This window comes from Gossypium hirsutum, chromosome D02, assembly GCF_007990345.1.
Source record: "Gossypium hirsutum isolate 1008001.06 chromosome D02, Gossypium_hirsutum_v2.1, whole genome shotgun sequence".
Taxonomy (NCBI): Eukaryota; Viridiplantae; Streptophyta; class Magnoliopsida; order Malvales; family Malvaceae; genus Gossypium; species Gossypium hirsutum.
Window position 1 is genome coordinate 56,439,000 of NC_053438.1, and position 19,797 is coordinate 56,458,796.

Below are 19,797 nucleotides of genomic sequence, written 5' to 3' on the forward strand. Positions count from 1 at the left end.
GAGGACCACAGTTTACTAAAGACTGTGATGTTCTAGATGCTTCAGACTGTGGGCTAGTTTAATATAATGCCTATAAAAGATTCACACTTTCACCTCTGACTATTCATGGAGGTGAGTGATTCCTTCTAGGTAGCTGGTGTAATCGATGATGCATTGAGGTTGACGTGGTTTCCATACTCGTTGTGAGATAAAACATGAGCATGGCTTAATTCATTGCCACCAAGCGCAATTTCTACTTGGAAAAAATTAGCATATCCTTCCTGGTTAAGAATTTCCCACCTAGCAAAATTGCTAAGTTGCAGAATGAGGTCACAAATTTTCAGCAATTGGATGATGAATCCTCATACAAGACATGAGAAAGATTTAAAGAGCTACTATACAAATGTCTTCACCACGGGATTTTGCATTGCATCCAGTTAGAGACATTTTATAATGGTCTCAATGTACACATTAGGGTGGTAGTAGATGCTTCTGCAAATGGTGCTCTCCTTTATAAGTCTTATAATGGGGCTTATGAAATTATGGAGAGAATAGCCAGGAACAAATACTAGTGGCTGACCAATCGAGTAGTTTGAAGAGGACGCGTAGTAGGAGTACATGAAGTGGATGCTCTCACTTCACTTGCAGATCAGATATCTTAAAGTTCTTCAATGCTTAAAATTTTTTCTACTAATGGTTTAAAAAATGTTGTAGCTAAGCCATTGAGTCAATTTGATGTTATTTCTTGCGTATACTGTAGGGACAAATATTCGTTTGAGAATTGTCCATCAAATCTTGAGTTTGTTTATTATGTAGAAAATCAGAACCAGAATATAAATGGACAAGGACCACAATCCAACTTTTATAACCCTTTATGGTAAAATTGTCCAAGCTTTTCTTAGAGTAACCAATGAGTTGGATCGAACAACAACTACATACAACATAGATCAAATCAACCTTTAGGGTTTAATCAACAAGTTCATAAACCACTATAAGCTGAACTATCTAGCAATTTAGAGAATTTGTTGAAGGCATACATGGTTAAGAATGACATCTTAATCCAAAGCCAAGCAGCAATACTGAAAAATTTGGAGAATCAAATGGGTTAGTTAGCTACGGAGCTTCGTAACAGACTAAAAGGAGCCTTGCTGAGTGAAATGAAAAATACAAGGAATATTGGTAAGGAACATTGCAAAACTGTTGCTTTATGAAGCGGAAGGACTTTGGAACCCAAATTAGTTTAGGTTGAAGATGACCCTATCGAGAAGGTGGAAAATCAACCAATAGTTGATTTTGATAAGCTAAACCCTATGTGAGATGGAGATGAAATACCTCAGAAAATTTGTTCGATCCAAGCTAAGGTTATATCACCTCTGTATCCACAAAGACTCAAGCATCATAAATAAGAGGTGCAGTTTAAGAAGTTTTTGGATGTTCTTAAGTAGTTTCACATCAATATCCCATTCTAGAAGTCTTAGAATAAATGCCTAATTATGTCAAGTTCATGAAGGACAATTTGTCAATTAAGAAGAGGCTTGGAGAGTTCGAGACTTTAGCATTAACAAAGGAATGTAGTGCATTTCTACAGAACAAGCTACATTAAAAAATGAAGGACCCCGGAAGCTTTACTATACCCTGTAACATCTGATAATGTTACTGCAGTTAAGCTTTATGCGATCTAGGAGCAAGCACCAACTTGATGCCAATGTCTATTTTTAAGATGTTGGGTATAAGTGATGTTAGAGCTACAACAGTGACAGTTCAACCGGCGGATTGATCTTTAGCACACCCAGAAGGAAAGATTGAGGATATTCTGGTATGTGTAGACAATTTTATTTTTCCTGTTGATTTCAATGTTTTAGATTTTGAAGTAGATAATAAAGTGCCGATCATCTTAGGGAGATCTTTCTTAGCAATAGGGAGAACAATAATATATGTATAGAAAGGTGAACTCACTATGAGAGTTCAAGATGACTAGGTGACTTTTAATGTTCTTAAAGTCATGAAATTCCCTGATCCGGTGGAAGAATGCTCAGTAATAGAGGAGCTAGAAACTTTAGTTTCTATAGAATGAGAGTGTAATTCTGTAGAAGACCCATTGGAAAACACCTTAGGTTCTAAGCCATTTGAAGATAAACAAGGTAAGAAAAATATGGTTGTGATAGAAGCCAATCAAAAGGACTATGTTCAACCATCACGATTTGAACCATTGGAGTTGGAAACTCAGGAATACGCACAACCAAAATTGTCAATCAAGGATCCACCCACACTTGAACTAAATGTACTACCTTCTTATTTGAAATACATTTATTTGGGTAATTGTTCTACTGTGCCTGTGATTATTTATGCAGGACTAATAGAACACCAATAGGAGCAACTGATCGAAGTTTTAAAAAAATTTAAAAAGTCGATTGGTTGGACCATAGTTGATATCTGAGGGTAAGCCCGTCCTTTTGTATGCACAAGATTAGCTCAAAGGAGGGCAAAAAAGCTAGAATTGATGGGCAAATAAGACTCAATTCTATTATGAAAGAGGTAATTTGGAAGGAAGTTGTTAAATGGTTAGATGCGGGAATTATCTACCATATCTTAGATAGTTAATGGGTAAGTCCGACACAGTGTGTACCAAATAAGGGTGGAATTACAATTTTAGAGAATAAAATTAACAAATTAATCCCAACAAGGATGGTCACGGGCTAGAGAATTTATATTGACTACAAAAAATTGAACAAGGCAACTCAGAAGGATCATTTTTTGCTACCTTTTATGGACCAGATGTTGGACCGACTGGTAGGTAACGAATATTACTGTTTCTTAGACGAATATTCGGGATATAACCAAATAGTTGTAGCCCTAGAAGACCAACACAAAACAAGTTTTACTTGCTCGTACCATTCGTTTTCTTTTAGGTGAATGCCTTTCAATTTATGTAATGCACTTGTAACATTTCAACGATGCGTGATGGCAATATTTACTGATATGGTTAAAAATTTTGTTGAGGTATTCATGGATCATTTTTTATTTTTGGTAATTCATATGATACTTGTTTGAGTAATTTGGCTAAGGTATTGAAGAGATGTGAAGAGACAAATATTGTCTTTCATTGGGAGAAATGCCTATTTATGGTTAAGGAAGGGATTGTCTTAGGAAACAAAATTTCCAGAAGAGGGTTTGAAGTCGATAAAGTAAAGGTGGATGTAATTGAGAAATTACCACAACCAGTCACTGTTAAAGGAGTTAGAAGTTTTTTGGGCGATTCAAATTTTTACAGAAGGTTTATCAAGGATTTCTCATAGAGTTCCAAGCCTTTATGTATTCTATTATAAAAATATTCAACTTTTGATTTTAACAAAACATGTGTGGAACCCTTTGAAGAGTTGAAAAATCGGTTAATCTCAGCACCAATAATTGTTACACCAGATTGGAACTCTCCTTTTGAGTTGATGTGTGATGCTAGCGATTTTGCTGTGGGAGCTATTATAGGGCAAAGAAGAAACAAAGTATTCCATACAATCTATTATGCAAGCAGAACTTTGAGAGGAGCCCAACTTAATTATACAGTAATTGAAAAAGAACTTTTTGCTATAGTTTTTGCTTTTGGCAAGTTTTGTGCATATATTATAGGTACAAAAGTCATAGTCTTCACTGATCATTCAACCATTTAATATTTACTCACAAAAAATATACTTAACTGAGATTGATTCAGTGGATACTTTTACTCCAAGAATTTGACCTTGAGATCCAAGACAGAAAGAGAGTTGAAAATCAAGTAGCTGACCATCTGTCGAGATTTGAGTAACATGAGGTAATTCACTCACTTGTTCATATCAATGAAAATTTACTAGATGAGCATATTTTTGAGGTAAGTCAAATCTGTGAAACTCCTTAGTTTGCCTATTTTGCAAATTATTTAGCATGAGGAATAATGCCTCATGGAATGACATACCAACAAAGGAAGAAATTCCTTTATGATAGTAGGTATTACTTTTGGGGGGAGCCATTTCTGTTTAAGAAATGTGAAAATCATATAATCAAGAAGTGTGTAGCTGGAAGCGATATTGACGAGATCTTATACCATAGCCATTCATATCCAAGTGGGGGACATTTTGGTGTTTCCCGGACTACATAAAAAATATTACAAGCTGGATTTTTCTGGCCAACGACGTTTAAGGATGCATATGCATATGTAAATAATTACAATAGATTCCAAAAGACTAGAAACATATCAAGAAGGAACGAGATGCCCTTAACAAACATCTTAGAGGTAGAATCATTTGACGTTTGGGGCATTGGTCTGGCAATAGGTTCATCTTAGTATCTGTTGATTATGTATCCAAGTGGGTAGAAGCCGAGGCATACCCAACGAATGATGCTAAGGTAGTCATGTGATTCCTACATAAGCATGAATTTACACAGTATGAGACTCTGAGAGCTATAATTAGTGATGAAGGATCTCACTCTATCGTAATTTAGTGTACCAGATTAAACTAGTTTTTGCACTTTAGGAGCTTGAACATAATCATTTTAGTTAATTTTTAATTACGTTTCTGTAAGTTTAGTTAAATTCAACAAAGTGTGTAATTTGAGTCTTTTATTGACCTTAACGGTTGAATGAGGCATAAACGTGAGCATGCATGAGACTATTAGAAGGCGTGCTAACCCGATACTGGTAGCTATGTTGCAACACGAAGAGTTGGATGCCGCAACATGGGGAGTAGAATAGAAAAGTTTCAAGACTGCCTTCAGTGTCGCGATTCTGTAACACCCCTAACTCGTATCCTTCCCCAGAATAGGGTTATAGAGCATTACCGGAGTTTACAAATTAATTTTCAGACATTTCATTTCATCAAACATTCATATTTATAACCAATCAAAATCAAAACATTTATGAGCTAACATTAACCAATTTAACTTATACAATAACCAGAATCAAATCATCCAAAATTTCCGATAGAACCAATGGATAATGTGATATATTTCCAACAAGCTTCCAACCCAATCGAGTTTTCGATAATCATTTCAAAACATCCAATAATAATTCAATTCCAAACAAACATATATATGATATTCATTTCCAAATAGCATTCAATTCAATTAAAATTATACAAAATATAGTTCATACGAACTTACCAGGCTAAATTGCAGAAATACCAAAATTCAGGGACATTTTGAAAAATTTCTATTTTTTTCTCAAATTTCCACCCAATCTTGATCTAAATTAATATTTCATTCAATTTAGTAATTTAAATAATAAAACAATTCATTTCATGCAATTTGGTCATTTTTGACATTTTTCCAAAATTGCCCCTAAAGTTTTACTTTTGTTCAATTTAGTCCTCGAGCCCAAATCATGCAAACTAACCATTTGAAATGCAAATCCATGCTAGCATAATATTCATAAATTTATTTTCCTCCTCCTCCTCTCCATTCCACATCCTTAATTTACATAACATGCTTATAAGTAACATTATCTATAATTTCACTATTTTCTTGTAAATTTATTCAAACCTGTCCATTTGAGTCATAGTCACTAAATCATTTATATCTTCAGCTACAGAAATCCAAATTAAGATACGTTAATTTTCCCTAAAACTAGACTCACATATCTTCCTGCCATAAAATTTTCAAAATTTTTGGTTCAGCCAAATAGTACAGTTTATTCCTTAAAATTTCCCCTATTTTGCTGTCTGATAGTTCCGATCACTCTTCACTAAAAATGAATTATCTAATTGTAAAAAATTTGGATGATGTTTTCGTTTATTTTATTTAAAAATATATTAATTAAGGATTCTAATAATATAAATTATAACTCATAATTATTTTTATTCAATTTTTTATGATTTTCCAAAGTCAGAACAGGGGAACCCGAAATCATTCTAACATTGTCTCACAAAATTTATTATATTTCATGATTTACAATTCTATTGCTTGAACCGTTTCTTCTATGAGAAACTAGATTAAATAAGCTTTAATTTTATATTTTATTCATCTTCTAATTCAATTTCCACAATTTTTGGTGATTTTTCAAAATTAACCTACTACTGCTGTCCAAACTGTTTTAGTGCAAAATATTGATTACTAAGTTTATAACACTCTTATTTTCTTTCTCTACACTATTTCTCATCACTTTCTCTTATTTTGTCTTCACTAACATACCAAGAACATAAAACCTTATATAATAAAACTCTACATTAACATCAATTTCATACCTTTTCAATAATATCAAACTCAAAAATATATTGAAATCTTGATGTTCTTACCTTGCTCAATTGATTTCAATCTTTAACTTGATTTTCTCTCTCCTCCAGCTTCTATTTCTTGAATCTAACTTGATCTTATAGCTCCTCATAGTCTCCTTGTTATCTTTCTCTCTTGATGGATATGGAAATTCTTTTGATTTCTAAGTGAAAATGGTGAATTTTTGATAAAAGGACCAAATTGTAAAGAAAAGAAAGTTTCTTTCTTTCTTTCCTCTTCATGCGTTGGTTGCATGGGGAAGAAGATGATAATTCCTCATCTTTCCTTTCATATATATACTAAATAGAATAATAATAAATTAATAAAATATCATTTAAAAATCATATTAAAATATTAATAAACTAATATTTATTTAATTAATTAATCTAAAATATCACCAACATCATCATTGCCTTCTAGATTTCTCTCTCTTCTAATTGACCATTTTGCCCTTCATAATCTTTTAAAATTTCATCATTGAATCAAACTTAATTTGGTAAAATTATGATTTAGTCCCTCATAATTCTTATCTTATTCAATTTGGTCCTAATTCATCCATTTTCGTTAGTTTCTAGATCATTCCACCCTTAAAATATTTATACCTTTGGTCCTTAAAATTTTTTATATTTACACTTTAACCCCTCAAATTTTGAGTATTTACTCTTGGGCAACATTACTTTTCTCACTTTTGCGATTTAATCCTTCCTTGCATTAATATGTCATAATATACTTCTCAATGTTGACATAACTCAAAATTTCCATTTTTGTTACTTTATTTCCTTATTTTACTATACCAAGGATAATATCTTACTATAGAAATTTTCAAAATATTACATTTGTGGTCCCGAAACCATTGTTTCGACTAGGCCCAAATTCGGACTATTACAGATTCAGCCAAAGGGTATCGCAACTTGCTCTTGAAGACATCCTGAAGGTAGAGCATACTACCCTCGATGCCACGACACAGGATCTGGTGTGTCGCAACGTCTCCTCTGTACGGGAAATAATTACGAGTTAGGGGCAATTTGGTTTGCACTATCAAACATTAAGCACGAGGACATCAGATGATCTAGTGTTAAGGACGATGGCGACTCTAAAGTCTATAAATAGGCTCATTTAACACATGTTATGGACAACTTTCGTATTTTATAATTTTCTTCTTAGATTTAGTCTTTAGTTTTTCTCTTGTCTTAGACTTTAGGTTTATTTCAGTTTTTGTTATTTGCTTTTGTTGAAGAAATCAAATTTGTGAAACATAATCAAACTCTATGAGGATTTTGCATTCAATTCTAATACAAATCAGGCTTCTTCTAAACTTTATACTCTTGAATTGTTATTCATGTTTATGCTTTCTATCAAGTTTATATTATTTATGAGATCCACGAGGAACTAATCCTCCTATGGGGGATTAGAGAGTGGAGGTATGATTAATTAACTATTTTGTAAGGTTCTCTTAGTGGATCAGCTGTTCAGGAAAGAAAGAAACTAAACTCTAGGCCTGACAACCCTAGGAAGTCATTAAGGTGGGAATTAACTAAAATTTGGTACGATTTCTCTTAATCTATTTTATGGTTAATCGTAATATAGGAAACAATCCCTACTAGTTTGACTTGTTTTTGTAAAAGTATTTTCATTATTTATTCCATCCTCTCTTGGGTACGATCCTTGGAATCTTTTTGGAATTTCGTTGTACAACTATATTACAATTTGACTCGTGCACTTGTGGACATCGCCGTTCTTAATTCTTATATTTTTTGTGCTATATTTATTCTATGAACGATAGGCAATCAGTTTCTCTCCACTAGCTTCCATTACCTTTTTTTATTACTTATGTTTTATTATTATTTATTATTTTACATTATTAATCTGTCACATTTATTCAAATAACATGGTCAATTACTGTCCACTATACTTTCAATGTGGTATAAGTACCACATTAGCCCATAATCTTTGTTTCTAGCTTAAAAATCCATGATGCAAGTTTTAGTACTATTATAATTTAGTCCTTGAACCTTAATTATTCACTAATTCAATAAAATTGCTTATCCAAAATTCAGTTCACCTATAATATAAATTCTGTAAATATTTAATAAAATATTCACGAGTCTGATTTACGAAGAGAAGGTCCTAAAACCTCATTTTCGGATATCACTGGCTTTTGGGTCGTTACATTGAAAGTAGATATGTGATACAATAAATAGAATGTGGAATGTTGCTTATATGCCAAGTTAATGAAAGGGATGTTTGAATCTAGAATGAATGTGAATATGTATATGATCATATGTTTTAAGATGTTTATAAGTATTGAAGATGAAGTTTGGCTTTAAAATTAATGCCTAAAATGGGATGTGTTGATCTTTGAGGCCATCTAGGCCATTTGGTTTTGAAGTTAGCAAGTTGAATTGAATGTTTACAAAAATTTATGGGAAACTTCCCTTAAGGTTGTGACATTCTTCTATTGATGTCGCAACATTAAGATTTTATTTCCATAGTCGCAATTCTCCCCTGTTGAGGTTACGACATAGAATCCCCTTATTTTCAAGGTCACAACGTTCCCTTACTGAAGTCGCAACGTCAATTTCTTGTCTCTAAGGTCGTAACTCACATTGCTTGAAGTCATTACGTCATGCTTCTGCTCTCAATATCGCGACAAATCTCCCTCATGGTCACAACATCAGCCTTGCATTTTGAAACTTTTAAATTTTAGTCCTTCGATTAACATTGGTGTTTCGTAAGAGCTTTTGTAAGCTTGTTTATAACATGTATTTGATTAAATAATGCATTTATTCAGTTTTCAAACCTAATAACTTGTATAACTTGTTTAATTGATATGAAAATGAAATTGTAGTTGGTATAGTAGTGAATGTGATATCTCTCATCTTAGATCTAACGATTGGGTCGAGTGTGGGGTGTTATAGGTGTTTGATGAAATTGAGCTTGATTTTGATTGTAACTTGAAGTATGAGTTTTGAGCATGGTTGGACTAAGTTGAAAAGTAGAAAAAAAATGTGGAAATTGATTAGAAATTGAATTAACCTATGTAGTTTATGTATAACATTAGTGACTAAATTGAATAAACTAAAAGGTGTTAATAAATTATGCTATAGGTTAGAGGTATAAGGTCACTAATGAAAGAATTAGAAATTTGATTTTTAATCGACATTAAATATAAAAGAAATGAACATTTTGAATATACGGACTAAAATAAATAAAATAAAAATTATGTTAAATTATGTGTTTTCATGTTATTCAGTGGAAACTAATACCATTTCTATAATTGAATTATCATACTTATCTAAAGATGACGTTAGGCCATCTCAAGATAAAGGAAAGGTAAAGACCATCGATGATTAGTTATTCTGGTTTGTGCTTTCATGATTTAAATTCAAAATTTCACGTATAGATTGTAGCGATTAGCTTGATTGAGGTATGAACTTACTTGTCTCATGAATAGGTAAGTATGAAATGGTTGATAACTTGTTAAAATTGTGATGTTTTACATATGATGATATGAAAATGTTTTTATAAGTTGGTTGTGTATGAAACTATGATATGTGAATCATGTGTATATGTTTGAAATAATGGTTGCCCTGTTAACGGTCTCGGGAAAAGTCAGGTATACTTGGCATGTTATACTTCAAACATACCAATGAGGCACTGATCTGCCACAATTCGTTATGGAAAATTAGATACTTTCTGGCACTTAAAGAGCTTATTTTTAAGCCAGTTGATGTTAATTTGTTTATTTTTCCATTTCCGTGGTTTAGATTCAATTATTAGCAAAATAAACATTTTTACGCATAATTTAGCATTAGATGATCTATTGGGCCAATACGGGTCTAAGGTAGTATTAACGAGTTTAATTGAGTGCGCAGGACTCCAATTTTCAAGCTTAGGGACATCAGAAATGAGGAGACCCGAAATTGAGGCACAACAGTTCGAGTTGAAGCCAGTCATGTTCTAGATGCTTCAGACAGTGGCCCAATTTAGTGGAATGCCTACCGAAGATCCTCACTTACACTTAAGACTATTTATGGAGGTGACCAATTCTTTCAAGTTAACCGGAGTACCTGAAGATGCATTACGATTGAAGCTGTTCCTATATTCACTAAGGGACAGAGCTCGAGCTTGGTTGAACTCATTACCACCAAACTCAATTTCAACATGGCAAGAGTTAGCAGAAAAATTTCTTATGAAGTATTTCCTGCCTAGCAAGAATGCTAAGTTGAGGAATGAGAGCACTGCTTTCCAACAAATGGATGATGTGTGATTGTATGAGGTATGGGAAAGGTACAAAGAATTATTACGGAAGTACCCTCATCACGGGATCCCACATTGCATACAATTTCAGACATTTTATAATGGTCTCAATGCTCACACGAGGATGGTAGTGGACCTGCTTTGAATCTTTGGAGTTAGAGAAAAGGGATTATGCCCAACCAAAAGCGTCAATCAAGGAGCCACCTAAATTAGAACTGAAGGTACTTCCCTCACATTTGAAATATGTTTATTTAGGTAACTCTTCTACTCTACATGTGATTGTTTCAGCAGAATTAACTACTGAGTAAGAAGAGAAACTCATCCTGGTGTTGAAATAATTCAAGAAGGCTATCGGATGGACCATAGTCGGTATTTGCGAAATTAGTCCATCTATATGAATGCACAAAATTATCTTAGAAGATGGTGAAAAAGGGACAATTGATGGACAACGAAAACTGACCCCACCATAAAGGACGTAGTCAAGAAGAAATCATCAAGTGGTTAGATGCGAGTATAATTTACCCCATCTTAGATAGTTCATGGGTAAGTCTGGTCCAGTACGTGCCAAAAAATTGAGGTATCACGATCATTGAAAACAAGAATAATGAGTTGATACTGACTAGAACGGTTACGGGATGGAAAATTTACATCGATTACCGGAAGCTGAACAAGGCAACTAGAAAAGATCACTTTCCTTTACCTTTTTGGACCAGATGTTAGATAGACTTACAGGGTGTGATTATTATTGTTTTCTCAATGGATACTCTGGGTATAATCAGATTACAGTAGCACCGGAAGATCTGCACAAGACAACATTCACCTGTCCGTACGATAATTTGCATTTAGGCGTATGCCATTTGGTTTATGTAATGCACCTGCTACATTTCAAATATGTATGATGTCTATTTTTACTGATATGGTTGCGAAATATTTGGAAGTTTTTATGGATGATTTTTTAGTATTTGGAGATACATATGATGATTGCCTAGCCAATCTAGCCAAGGTACTAAGGCGATGCGAAGAAACAAACCTTATACTTAACTGGGAAAAGTGTCATTTCATGGAATCGAGGTAGATAAAGCAAAGGTAGATGTTATTGAGAAACTGCCACCTTCAATATCTGTAAAGGGTGTTACGAGTGTTTTGGGCCACACCAATTTCTATCGAAGATTTATCAAGGTCTTCTCCAAAGTTGCTAAACCCTTATGCAAATTATTGGAAAAGGACACGACGTTTAAATTTGATGAAGAGTGCTTAAGATCTTTCAACGGTTTAAAGATTCGGTTAATCTCGACACTTATAATAGTCACACCAAACTGGATTTGTCATTTGAATTGATGTGTGATACAAGTGACTTCGCGATCGAAGCTATCATGGGTCAACGAAGGAACAAAGTTTTTCATCCCATCTACTATGCGAGTTGAACTCTAACAGGAGCTCAACTGAATTACACGGTAACAAAAAAAAGAGTTATTTGCTATTGTGTTTGCTTTTGACAAGTTTTGATTTTATCTTGTAGGTACCAAAGTGATTGTTTATACGGACCACTCGACAATTAAGTATTTACTTGCCAAGAAAGACGCTAAGCCAAGACTAATCTGATGGATACTTCTACTTCAAGAGTTCGATCTAGAAATTCAAGATCGAAAGGGAGTGGAAAACCAAGCAGCAGACCACTTGTCAAGATTGGAGCCGCAATAAGGGAACTCTCCTCTTATACCAATTCAAGAGACGTTTCCAAATGAACACATACTAAAGGTAAATAATGTCCATAATACCCCTTAGTTTGCTGATATTGCTAACTTTTTAACCTGCGGTTTGATGCCAATTGATAAGATGTATCATCAAAAGAAAAACATTTTTCACGATGTGAAGTACTATTTCTGGGAAGAACCGTATTTGTTTAAAAAGTGTGCAGATCAAATGATGAGGAGATGCGTGGTAGAAGATAAAGTATATAAGATTTTATACCATTGTCACTCAGCTCCGAGTGGGGGACACTTCGGAGGCACACGTACTGCAGCCAAGATATTGCAAGCTGGATTCTTTTGGCCAACACTATTCAAAAATGCATATGCTTACGTAAAGAGTTGTGATCAATGTCAAAGGGTCGAAAATGTCACCAACAGAAATGAGATGCCTTGAATAAACATCATTCAAGTAAAATTATTCGATATTTAGGGTATTGACTTTCTCGGTCATTTCCCTTCGTCTTTTGGTCACAAGTACATATTAGTAGCAGTAGACTATGTGTCTATGCGGGTTGAGACAGAGGCATATCCGAAAAATGATGCTAAGGTTGTAATAAAGTTTTTGCAGAAACATGTGTTCACAAGGTTTGGACCTCAAGAGCCATCATCAGTGATGAAGGGTCCCATTTTGTGAACAAGTGGTTGAAATGGTTGTTAGATAAACATGGAGTGAAACACATGGTCGCTACAGCTTACCATCAGCAGACGAATAGGCAGCTGAACTAGCAAACAAGAAGATCAAAGGCATACTTGAGAAGGTAGTTTGTCCGACCCAACGAGTTTGGTCCAAAAGACTGGATGATGCTTTATGGGCTTACAGGATAGTATATAAGACACCTTTAGGGATGTCACCCTATAGGTTAATCTTTGGGAAAGCCAGCCATCTACCCTTGGAGTTAGAACACAAAGCTTACTGGGCTCTCCAACGACTCAACTTGGGTCTTCATACGAGAATGCCAAATTACTAAAGGAGAGACTCAAGAAACATGACAAGCACACTCAAGTTCGAGAATTTGAAATAGGTCAGCAAGTCTTGTCATTCAATTCCGTATTAAGGTTCTTTCCAAGTAAGTTAAAATCACGTTGGTCCGATCCATTTATGATTGGTCGAGTATCGATACGAAATTGTTGAACTTCAAGGTAAGAGAGGTAATTTTCGAGTTAATGCCCAACGTTTGAAACATTACTCGGGAGATAAAAATGAACAGAATCAAATCTCGTTCAGATATTTAATTTTTCTTATTCTTCTGTTTGAATAAATGATTTAGGGTATATTTTCGGGATTAGTATGTTTAAATAAATTTTGTCTAGGAGATTAGAATTTAAGTGGGATCGCTTGTGACCTCTCCAATCTTTCTTGGGAATTGATTTTAACATAATTTTCCAAGAAATTACTCCCTAAATGACAATAAATTTTTAGTTTTTCAAATAAAAGGGTCAATTTTGATCCAAGTTTTATGTTACAACTCAATTTTGAATTTTCATTAAGTCTAGGGACTTAATTGAATTATTTTTAAAAATTTGGTTGCTCTTTTTGTAAATATTAAAAATTAGATGCCTCTTTTTGTAAATATTTTCAAAAAGCATCTAGAATAAATATTTTTAGTTCAATAAAAAAAGAAGAAAATATGATAATTATAACTATATAATTTTGAACGCTATTAATAAGTTCTTTGAATTGCCTGATTTCGAAAACGACGAATATTTCTCCTTGATGAGCAATATAGAGTCTGAAAATTTGCAAGAAATTCTCGAGGAACTTAAAGTTTCAAGTTCTAAGAGGACTGTGTCAAAGCAAGGAATCCACACTTGTTGAAGAGAATATTTGACACCACTCGCAAATGTATAGTTCTACTTCATCTGTTCAACCTTATGCCATCCTAAAGGAAATGCAGAATTATGCCGTTAAACGTTCACGTTCTGGCCCAACTTACTTTTCCTTTAGGATAACAATTCTGTGCTTGAAAGCTAAAATTCTTGCAAACATAAAGAAGACAAGCTGTAGTATTATGATCACCTAATACAATGTCCACTCACAAATAGATTTACCTAGGTCACATAGGATTTTTCGACTTATAACGTTCTGAGGCTTAAGTTTGGTATGTAATTGAAGAATAGGGAGCATTAAATCCATTTAAGTATGAAATTTGTTTGGCATATCATATTGTTCCCTATTCACCCCCTTTAGTGTCCTTTTCCCATTCACCACATTAACTCTCCTTCTCTCACCTTCCTTGTTTCTCCATATGGCAAGTCACAGTGTAATAATAGCAATTATGGTCAACTTATGAGTTTTTGTGCATTAATGATCAAGTGTTTCTATTTTTGTGACCTTATTTTTGGATCACTTTGACTTTTTCAACATTTTCTCACTCATAATGCTTTTTTATTGATTTTGTACTTTTCCACTCGTTTTGACTTTTTCTAAAATTTTCTTTATTCGCATATTTGTAGCTTTAGCTATAATTAATATATCACACTTTTTTATTCGCACATTAACTCTTCTTCTCTCACCTTTCTTATTTCTCCATATGAGAAGTCACAGTGTAATAATAGCAATTATGGTCAACTTATGAGTTTTTGTGCACTAATGATCAAGTGTTTCTATTTTTGTGACCTTATTTTTGGATCACTTTGATTTTTTCAACCTTTTCTCACTCATAATTCTTTTCTATTGATTTTGTGCTTTTCCACTCGTTTTGACTTTTTCTAAAATTTTCTTTATTCACATATTTTTAGCTTAACCATTATCTCTCTACCTATCCCTCAATACGTATGGCCTGACGTCTAAGTTCTCGCAGTTCAAGGACCAAAGGAAAAGGGTAAGTACAATTCACTTTTTGGCGTTGGGTTTTGTATGAAGGTTTATCAAGAAGTGATTTTTGGCTCAAATATGATACTAAAGGTCAGTGAATAATGTTAGCTTTTTGGTTGTAGTTTTATACCAAATAATGCCTCAAATCATCCCTAGGTATCTCAATATTCATGAATTTAATCAACTAAATAATCACAACTCTAGTCATTTATTTTTCATACTAACATGCTCGTTTCTCTATATTTTTTCTATCATTTGGTATACTGAATTACTTAATGCCTATTTATAGTGTAATATATAGAACTAACTAGTCTAATAATTGATAATTTAAAATCACTCACTATGATGCCAAATTTACAGTAAACACAATCATCCTACATACATGCTCCTAACTAATTACTTGTATTTTTACAAGCTCAAGCACACTTTAGACAAGAGAGATAAAAAATTATGAAAATAAAAACATAAGCATAAGTTAAAAACATAAACTTCCTATGCTGCCCCCATACACTTTAGATAACGCATTTCCTGTGACAGCCCTAATGTGACCCTAGTCGGGAAGTGGTTTCGGGACCACAAAACCGAGTTATAAAAATAATTAATTGCTATATTCTATGTTTATTATGTGTGTGTACATGCATATGTGGAAGTTTCATTCCCTAATTTTGACAATTGCATGAGGAATTATTAAATAGGGATCAACATGAGACATGGTGAAATATGATAGGCTAATTTTAAAGGGCTTATTAGTGCATGTCAACACAAGGGTGGACTTGCATGTCAAATTGCCCAATTCCCTTATAGTGGCCGGCCAAGATGGATTGATGATGGGCAATATATTTGTTGAATTTGATATTATAATAAGAAATTGGGTTATTGGAGTTATAATAAATAAAAGAAAAAAGAAAGGTAATGAAAACAAAGCTTGTATCCTTGGTTCTTCTTGGCCGATTGTAAAGAGGAAGATAGGAGGGAAACATTCGGTCACTTGAAGCTTGAGAAGGTTAGTAAAAATTTTGTTAGTTTTTGAAATTTTAAGTTTAGTTTAAGTCAATTAGCTAGTTCCATATTAGCCCATTTGAAAACTTGGAATTTTAGATGTTGGTTTGAGCTTTCGGTTGTGGTTGTCAAGGGAGGAAATGAGATTTTGTTTGTCTTCAACAATTGATTGGTATATAAGTGTTAAATGTGAGAAAATTTCGTTTGGGTAATTGTAATAAATAATTAGAGGCTTAATTATCAAAAGGTTTCGGTTTTGATATTATTTTTATAAGCATAATTAGTTCAATTTGATAATAAGGTATGAGGTGATAAGTAAAATTTTCATGGTGGTTTAGCTTTAATGACATTCGGCTATGGTATTTGACAATGGTAAATTTTGTTGTTTCATGATAAATTTAGATGAGCAAAGATAGATGAGTGTTTGAGCTATACAAATAATCATATGTGAGCAATGGGTGCTAAAGGGAAAGGAATCGACTACCTTATTATGTACCAAGGCCGAATGTGTACTTGAATTAGGAAGTTATTGAGTAATGTTTGTACCTTAAGTGATAGAATAGAGTGAATGCTTGGAATGTGATATGTGTAAATTATATGTTAAATTAAGGTTTGCTAAGCTAGCTATTAAGGTGAAATGCAAATGTTAGTATTTGATTTGGTAATAATCTGCTTGGGGACAGCAGCAGTAAGGTAATTTTGGAAAATCGCCATAATTTGTAGGAGTTGAATTAGAAGCTGAGTAAATTATGTCATTAAAGCTTGAAGAGTCTATTTTCTTACAAAAGAAACTATAAAAACTAAAGAGTTACCGATCTTGAGATATTTGAAGTATTGTGGGGCTGAGTCAAAATGACTACTAGATTCCCTGTTCTGTTTTTAGGAAATCATTATAAATTGTACAAAAATGATTATAAGATAAAATTTATATGCTTAAACTCCTTAATGAGTCTAGTTTCAAATGAAATCAAATACAACACATTTTGAATTCTGTAAAATGAGAAATTTGATTCGTAGTGAAGAGTGGTCAGATTAGTCAAACAGTGAAACAGGGGAAACTTTAAGAAAAATCTGGTATTGATTGGCCAAGCCTAAAATTCTGAAAATTTTATGGATGGAAGATATACGAGTCTATATTCAGGGAAAATTAACGGCAAGTGATTTGAAGTTTTTTAGCTCCAGTTATAGATAATTTAGTGACTGCTGCTCAGGGAAAACAGCTCGTAGTGAATATGTGATTTTGTTGTAAACATTAATGAAAATTTGCTAATGAATTATTTATTGATTTTTATAAAGCTTACTATAATCTATGTGTGTGAAAGTCGAATCAATATATATATTATTCTGAAAGTAATACTTGAATAGTCGATTAATGACTATTTTAAAATTTGTTGAACTTAAGCTCAAGAGCAAAGGGGAACTAAATCCGATAAAGGGAAGGAAAAAGTAATTGAATAGCCATTGAAGTCGTTCGACAACATCCGAGGTAAGTCTTCGAGTAATGACCCTACTTGAATTATATTGAAATGATTAGTCATCCCATGATGGATAGTCAAATGTGCATAGAGACTATGTTATAAAGCCAATTGAAATCATGCTCTTTGTGTGTGGCTATTGAGCCGAAATTGGAAAGGTTTAATAAATGCTTTGTGTTTGAGCCTTAGTAACGAAAGTGAAATATGGATGTGTCATGATTGTTGATATATATGTGCATGAGCATTTGAATGATATCCGGGCTAAGACCCGAAGGCATTTGTGCGAGTTGATATATCCGGGCTAAGACCCGAAGGCATTTGTGCGAGTTGATATATCCGGGCTAAGACCCGAAGGCATTTGTGCGAGTTGATATATCCGGGCTAAGACCCGAAGGCATTTGTGCGAGTTGATACATCCGGGCTAAGACCCGAAGGTATTTGTGCGAGTTGATACATCCGGGCTAAGACCCGAAGGCATTTGTGCGAGTTGATATATCCGGGCTAAGACCCGAGGGCATTTGTGCTTGTGGTTATATCCGGCTAAATTCCGAAGAAACTTGGGTTCGAAGGTGAGCGCGTTGTGTTGTAATACATTCAATTAATACGCTCGAAAAACCCAAACGATAAGGTATGTTTGTGTGTGCATCGGAAAAGTCGATTCGTTTTTAATAGTATTCGTTCAATCGACTAACGAACTTTCGACTTTTAGATAGGTTAATACCTTGTGTGTGTATATGTTGATGAAGTGTGAAGTAAGTATGATTATGAGAATGTGAATTAATAAAGTGATTCATTTAGCTATGTGGATGTAATACTTTAGTCAAAGCCGATTTCATTACTTGAAACTTACTAAGCTTTAAAATGCTTACCCCGTTGCTTTGGCTCTCTGTTTTATAGATATTGTTCGTTAGCTATCGGATTCGGGATCATCGAGGTCGAAGTCATCCACACTATCAAAGCTCTTTTGGTACTCTTTTAGTTGAACTCTGGATATGGCATGTATAGGACTACCCCTTGTTGTTTTAAGCACTTTTTGTGATGTATGTGTGTACAGCCATGCGAAAATGGCTTGTAGAAGTGGAGTATGGCATTAGACCATTTGTGTTTATGTATGTATATATGGTTTCATGATGTGACTATGGTTTGGAATGGAAGTGTTGGGCAAATGATCAGCCATTGGAATGGCTAAATATGATCATATGTGGACCTATGTATGACAAAACCCTAGTCGGTCCATGGTAACCACGAAATAGGTAAAGTTTACCTTGAAAACAGATGCTGACAGCAGCAGTGGTGTGGATTTGAAAAATTACAAAAATTTGTAGGAATGGAATTAAATAGTGAATAAATTATGTAATCGAACCTTGATGAATCTATTTTCATATGAAAGTAACGAAACAATCATATGAACAGTATATTAAGAGATATTAAATTTCTCGTGAAACAGGGCCAGAACGGTTTCTGGATCTCCTGTTTTGACTTTGAAAATTTACCATAAATTGTCCAGAGATAATTATAAGTCATGCCTTATATGTATGGATTCCTCTCTGAGTCTAGTTTCTATAGAAAGAAACAGCATCAGTATTGGAGCCCTGTACAAGGAGATATCCAAGTTGTAATGCGCAAAGGTCAGGGTAGTCGATCCCTGTAACATGGGAGACTTTGACTAATAAACTGTACTAATTGGCCCGACCAAAAATTCTAGAAAAAAATATGTAGATGGGCATATGAGTCTAGTTTCAGGGAAAAATCACGAAACTTATTTTTGAGTTGTGAAACTCAAGATATGATTTTTAAAGCGACTATTACGCAGATTGGCAGTGTCTGGAAAATTTTTAAAAGTCTGTTAACACCTCGTGTTCGACTCCGGTGACGGTCTCGGGTTCGGGGTGTTACAATTCCCCTAATGTACAACCCTCAAATATATAGGAAGTTACACAATTGACCATGACGTTACTGTAGCCTTATGGCGAGTTTCTTCTTCCTTGTTCATTTAAAGCTCGTAAATGTAATGATGTCATTGTGTAAGGTTCCTTCATACATAAATGAGTGATGCTTGGTAGGCAATATCAATTTCAGGTTAATTCCTACCAAAATGACTTCCTAGGGTCGTCAATCCTAGAGTTTAATTGCACTCAATCAGATCTAACCAATCCAAATTAAACTCTACCTCTCAATCAATTAATTAGATTAGTACAATTCAAGCGTGCAAAATATGTATAACATATAAATTGATTCTAATCTTTACACAAACATTCAATTAATAATGTTAAAGAAAGAA

General features: G+C 33.8%; 2 non-coding genes across 2 annotated transcripts; both read right to left on the bottom strand.

Moving 5' to 3' along the window:
• Positions 1 to 294: 294 nt before the first annotated feature.
• Positions 295 to 400, bottom strand: LOC121215146 (small nucleolar RNA R71). Its single transcript, XR_005910875.1, has one exon. It is a non-coding gene; the product is annotated as a small nucleolar RNA R71 (small nucleolar RNA).
• Positions 401 to 10,438: 10,038 nt separating this feature from the next.
• LOC121215171 (small nucleolar RNA R71) lies at positions 10,439 to 10,545 on the bottom strand. The gene has a single exon (XR_005910900.1). It is a non-coding gene; the product is annotated as a small nucleolar RNA R71 (small nucleolar RNA).
• Between the last annotated feature and the right edge of the window lie 9,252 nt (positions 10,546 to 19,797).